At 44.7% G+C, this 5,778-nt stretch overlaps 1 protein-coding gene across 2 annotated transcripts in view; it reads right to left on the bottom strand.

The window, feature by feature from the left end:
- The window catches only part of DOCK2 (dedicator of cytokinesis 2), a 458,739-nt gene that overhangs the window by 236,469 nt on the left and 216,492 nt on the right, over positions 1-5,778 (bottom strand). The window lies entirely within an intron of this gene.

The following is a 5,778-nucleotide window of genomic DNA, read 5'->3' as shown; positions in this document are numbered from 1 at the left end:
CTTCATTACTAGCTTGGGTTAATTTGGGTTATAAAATTTAAACTTAAGAAGGATGTCTCCATGGTTGTAATGACAGGGATTGTTGTTGTTGAGTCGTTAAGTCACGTCTGACTCTTCTGCGACCCCATGAGCTGCAGCCCACCAGGCTCCTGTGTCCATGGGATTTCCCAGGCAAGAATCCTGGAATGGGTTGCTATCTCCTTCTCCAGGGGATCTTCCCAACCCAGGGATCAAACCTGCATCTCCTGCAATGGCAAGCAGATTCTTTACCACTGAGCCACCAGGGAAGCCCAATGGCAAGGACAGTTTTCACTATAATTGCTTCTATATGTTTCCCAGGGAAACAAATTAAAAAAAGAGCAGATTCAGAACTTAGCATGGTGATGATCTGAAGGCCCACATGTCCTGGAAGCCAGGGAGGCATTGTGAATCAATGATGCAATTCCCAGTTTCATTCAGATGGATTTTTATCACTCATGATTTTTATCATTATTATACCCATATACCTGAAATATAATTTAAGATTGTTATTTAATGACTTCCCCCATAATTTTCTTTTGAAAAAGGCAGCTGTATATCACCACCAAGAGAAAAACCATTACAATATTCCAAAAGGAAAAGTTGAAATCAAAATAATTTTTTAAAATCCTTGCTAGAGACTGTTGAGCGTCACTGGTGCTGAGCCTGAAACCAGCTCTCTTTGTTAAAAAGGGAGATTAGGAAATATTCAACATGTGTTAAAGCCAGCTTAACACCAAATGCATTTTCTACTTGACTAATCAGGATGTCTGAGAGAGAACTGGAAAGGAAACAGCATTCCCATCATGTGACTTAATTCTTTTCCCTGTACCGTCTGTGAGCCATCCAAAACCAGTCTATTTACCGATCTGGGGGGAGGCTGGGAACCTGGACACAGAATCAGCCATCTCAGGTGTGGTATTATTCGGCTATGCTCCTTTTGCAGGATGACCTTGGGGAAAGTTAACCTCAGTGAGCGGCTGATTCCTTCTCTTATAATGCAGAACATCACCCTTGCCTGACAAGGGTGTCTGACAATTAAGTGGGAGAAAACCTTGAGCATCATGGAAAGCACACTATACGAGCTCAATAAATGTGTATTTATTCTTTTGTTGCTTGAAATAAACCAGAGGAGAGGAGGAAAGATGTCTTTATAGGACTGCAATGGGTTTTCAGAAATAGTTTAAGGTTTTTTCAGGGCAAAGAGTGGTGTTAATAAGGAATAAACTCTTCCTGGCCTCATTAAAACCTGAAATCATGACAATGGATGTTAAGGAACAAATCTTTGTTGAGTCAGAAGAATACACAAGCCTATCGAATGCACCATATCCAACGCCTTCTGGGGGATGAAGGACTCTTGCAACATTGACTCAAATCCCCCAGAGGTAAAAGACAATGCAAGAGCTGGGTCTCTGCCATTTGCATCATGAGGCAACTAAGAAAGGCTAGATGACGTGTCCAAGGACGCGCGGCCGTCACAAGGGAAGCCAGTGAGGGGAGCAGCGTGGTGGGCGGACGCAGCGTGTGATGGTCTGCCACCCACGGGGGCCCAGCGCAGTTCCAGGAACCACTAGCGCCAGCACGAGGTCGTTTCTTTCTTAGCTGAGCAGAGGCCTCAATACAGCTTTTCCTCGAAAAGCCTCTCATGTTAAGCACCTCAAGGCAACTTGCTATATGCTAAGAACATATTGCTCTTTTTGAGTTCCAAGAAACATCGGTGTTTTGTGATCATTATGCCCATCAAGCACAGCTTGCAATAAAGAGAGTCGGAAGATAAATCCTGATCCAACGCTGTTTGCCTTTGGTGCAAACCATGTTTGACGGGCTTCTTGCTCATAACCTCTTTATCCCAACTTCATCCCCATTTTCATTCTACCAGTTTACAGCCTGAATTCCTATTGCTCACCTCTACCGCCCCTACTCCTGCGGTTTCCCGAATATGTGATTTCTTCCCTCTCTTCCAGGATCCTCAGCCTGTAAAGAACAACCTAGAATCTGGTTTTCTCACTGCCAGGCTAAGCCAGGTCCCAAGGCTAGAGTGCCTCTCCACTCCCAGCATTCTGTTGCAAACCCCCTTCATCTCTCAGCCTTCTCCACAAAAGCATCCCATGTGGTCTTCTCTATGCACGCCGGACCCTTTTGTCAGATAGCAATGAAAGCAGTCTGAATTTGCATCTGACCCGGGTCATGCTCTGGCTGTCACAATCTGGCTTCCTGATAAACGTGGGAAGTAAGACTAGGTCTGTGGCTGTGACTCGGAAGGCCCCACCCGGCTCTCCTGTGGAAGTTCTCATCACAGGCCCTTTCACTCTCTGCTCCAGAGTAACACTGAGTCACCTTTGTCCCTCAGGATGACCATGCTAACACTTCTAAAGGGTCTATGCACACTTTCCATTCAGCCTATAATAATTCCCACTGCGCCCCACCTCACCAAGTTTCCAGCTCTTCTGGGGTTTCCCAGGTAAGGCTTTCCAAGACCACTACCACCACCACCCCAGATCACGCTAAATATCCCTCTTATACACTCACTTGGCACCAGGGACCCTTCCATCAAAGTCCTTGGCACAGTTGACCTTGAACATATATTATGTCATTCTTTGATGAATGTATTTCTCTTATCTGTCTGATTATCTTCCTAAGGTAAGAATTCTGCTTAGTTTTGCTCACCTTTATATCTCTAGCACATAGCACAATGGGATTCAAATATGTGTTGCAGGGATAAATTAAAGAATGAATTTGATTTCATGGAGAGACAGGAAGAAATGACTCCCAGTTTTCCCTCGTGTTAATGTACAGGCTCTGGGCTTCCCAGGTGGCCCAGTGGCAAATAATCCACCTGCCAACGCAGGAAATGCAAGAGACACCTGTTCAATCCCTGGGTTGGGAAGATCCCCTGGAGTAGGAACTGGCAACCCACGAAAGTATTCTTACTTGGAAAACTCCATGGACAAAGAAGCCTGGCGGGCTACAGTCCCTGGGTTGCTAAGAGTCAGACATGACTGAGCACACGCGTACAGGCTCTATCTGTGCTCTCAGGAGCACCCAGCCTTCCACTGATGAGGGCCTTCAGGAGCTAATGTGGCCAGGGCTTCTAATTCCACTGTAGTCCACATGGCATTCATGACCCAGGAACACCAAGCCACTACCATCCTCCCTTACCACGTTTATCTTGAATATGGACAGCCCAGTTTAACCTTGTTTCAGAACAAATTGTCATCATAATTAAATCCCAATGCATTTTGCACATTTTACCAAGATACTGCCTTACTGTATGAAAGAGAAAATTAGTTTTGAAATTAAAGCAGATTGTTAACTATTTTTGCTGCAATATTTCCATTAAAGTGCCAGAATTTATTACATGTGACCTAGTCCATTTCAGACAAAATGCAATTTAAAGGAGACAGGATCAGTGTAACTAAAGGAGCATTAGGGGCAGAGCATTTTGTCTTGGCTTAAACCACAACTAAAATGAAAAGACAATAAGCATCACACCAAAGGATTATTTGCTCCAGAGAAAATAAAAGCTTTATTATCATGAACGGCTTTCACAAACTCTCAGAATCCATAACTATGGTACATTAAATTTCACTCCAGTGAAACCCACATTTTTTTCTCCTGGAAAAACCTCAACATCCGGTTCTTAAATCTTCAGCCAAAACACACTGACCTCACATCTGTGCCTGGGCCTGGTTTTCCAGGTGGCGCACGCAGTGCTGTGGTACCCTGGTCATGCTAATGGACGGGCCTTCTTCCTCCCGAGCCAAACGGGCTGCATCATTTTAACTGCTGAAACCATGAAATCAGGAGGGGTTCACATAGCTCTTCCCCCACACCCCCGGCACAGCGAGCCCCACTGAACCTAATCCCACATGCCGAGCTCCCATACAGGTGATGGATGAGCAGAGTCAATTGTTGTCCTTGTTTTTTGTTTGCTTGTTTGTTTCAAGGTAAAAATAATATGCTTTCTGTAATTAGGGATCAAAGAGAGCAAGATCAAAGCTATGCAAAGCATCTGCATTTGCAAACTCAGTTCGCTGACCTGACAAGGGTTTCTTGGAACTGATCCTCCCTTCTTTGCCACTGCTGCACAGTTGTCAGCTCCAAGGAAGCTTCTCATATGAGCCTCAGTTCATAATCACTTTTTTCCAATAAACAGTTACAGATTCCCTTCTCTGTGCCAGGCAAGAAAACCACAGATGCAGCCCTGGCCTGAGAGAGCTTCTCATGGTCCGGTCCAGGGAGGGGTGGGGAGGGATTCCAACAATAAGCCCATGTCCTTTTCTGATTTACTACCTGAGGGACGTCATGCCCCCTCTTCCTTTTGACCTTCTGAATGCTGTCCTTTATTCTTTTGTGATGATTATCGGTCTTGAATTACAGCTATTTCTAGTTTTTGCCTGCTTACCCCCCTCTATGAAACATGATGAGAGTAGGAATCGCTTTTCTTTCCTTGTAAAGGACGTCTGAAGTCCAAGACGTCTTTGTTTAATTGAGCTTCCCTGGTGGTCCCGTGGCTAAGGCTTCACCTTCTGATGCAGAGGGTATGGGTTTGATCCCTGGTCAGGGAGCTAAGATTCTACATGCCTTGTGGCCATAAAATGATATTGTAACAAATTCGATAAAGAATTTAAGAATGGCCCACATCAAAAAGAAAAAAAATTTAAAAAGAAAAAGACACTAAAGACTTCAACATTATTGAACCCTTGTCTGTTCCATATGAGCCAACACTCTGGTCTTCAAAGTTTACTTTCCTCACAGTTTCCCAGCTCCCTTGGATCTAGTCTCCTCCCAGCTGCCTGGGACTCTCTCTAAGACGTGTATCTGGCCATGTCAGTCCCAGCTTTTCTATCTGCACCCCCCCACCATCCAGAGCATAAAACTCCTCCAACAGCAACAAGGTTCCCCCCAATCTGACTACAACCTAGTATGTACAGCCTAACCTCCTCCCACTCCACTCTACTCATCTCCTTGCATGCGTTCATGAATGTTAAGTCGCTTCAGTTGAGTCCAACTCTTTCTGACCCTATGGACTGTAGCTCGTCAGGCTCCTCTGTTCATGGGGATTCTCCAGGCAAGAACACTGGAGTGGGTTGCCATGCCCTCCTCCAGGGGATCTTCCCGACCCAGGGATGGAACCTGCACCTCTTATGTCTCCTGCATTCACAGGTGGGTTCTTTACCACTAGCCCCACCGGGGAAGCCCACTCACCTCCTTGTTACCTTCTAAAGCACATCAGAGGATATGACACATCAGTGGCTTAGCACATGCTGTTCCCTCTACCTGGGACACTGTTCCATTTTACCTATTTACCATGGGAAGTAACTTCCATTTGGGAGAATGAATGAATAGTAGCTATATCACTACTAATCATGGTAATAAAGGCTCTTGTTTCTTGAAGTTACAAGGCACTATTATAAAATGTTTGCTTTTGTTATCTTATATATTCTTAAAAAAATTACCATAAGGTAGGTAAATGATTACTCCTGTTTCCCAGAAGAATAATCAAGGCTTGGAGTGAATAAGGTGAGTAAGTAATTTGTTCAAGTCCAGAACTATGCGATGCTGAAAGCTGGAGTTCTTTCAAGGTCTGTCAAACTTGAGAGCTTGGGTTCTTAACTTCTATGCCAGACAGCAAGTTGCAATTTAAATGTCAACTCCTCTCTGCAACTTTTTCTGATCATTCCCCGCCCCTGCTGTGGGATTAGTCACTCTGTCCTCCGAGTACTTGTAGCACCTTGTACAGACTGCTGCTTATATTAT

Source organism: Bos javanicus, chromosome 20, assembly GCF_032452875.1.
Source record: "Bos javanicus breed banteng chromosome 20, ARS-OSU_banteng_1.0, whole genome shotgun sequence".
Classification (NCBI taxonomy): Eukaryota; Metazoa; Chordata; class Mammalia; order Artiodactyla; family Bovidae; genus Bos; species Bos javanicus.
Note: the sequence above shows the minus strand (reverse complement) of the source record. Positions and strands in the feature narration are given on the sequence as shown.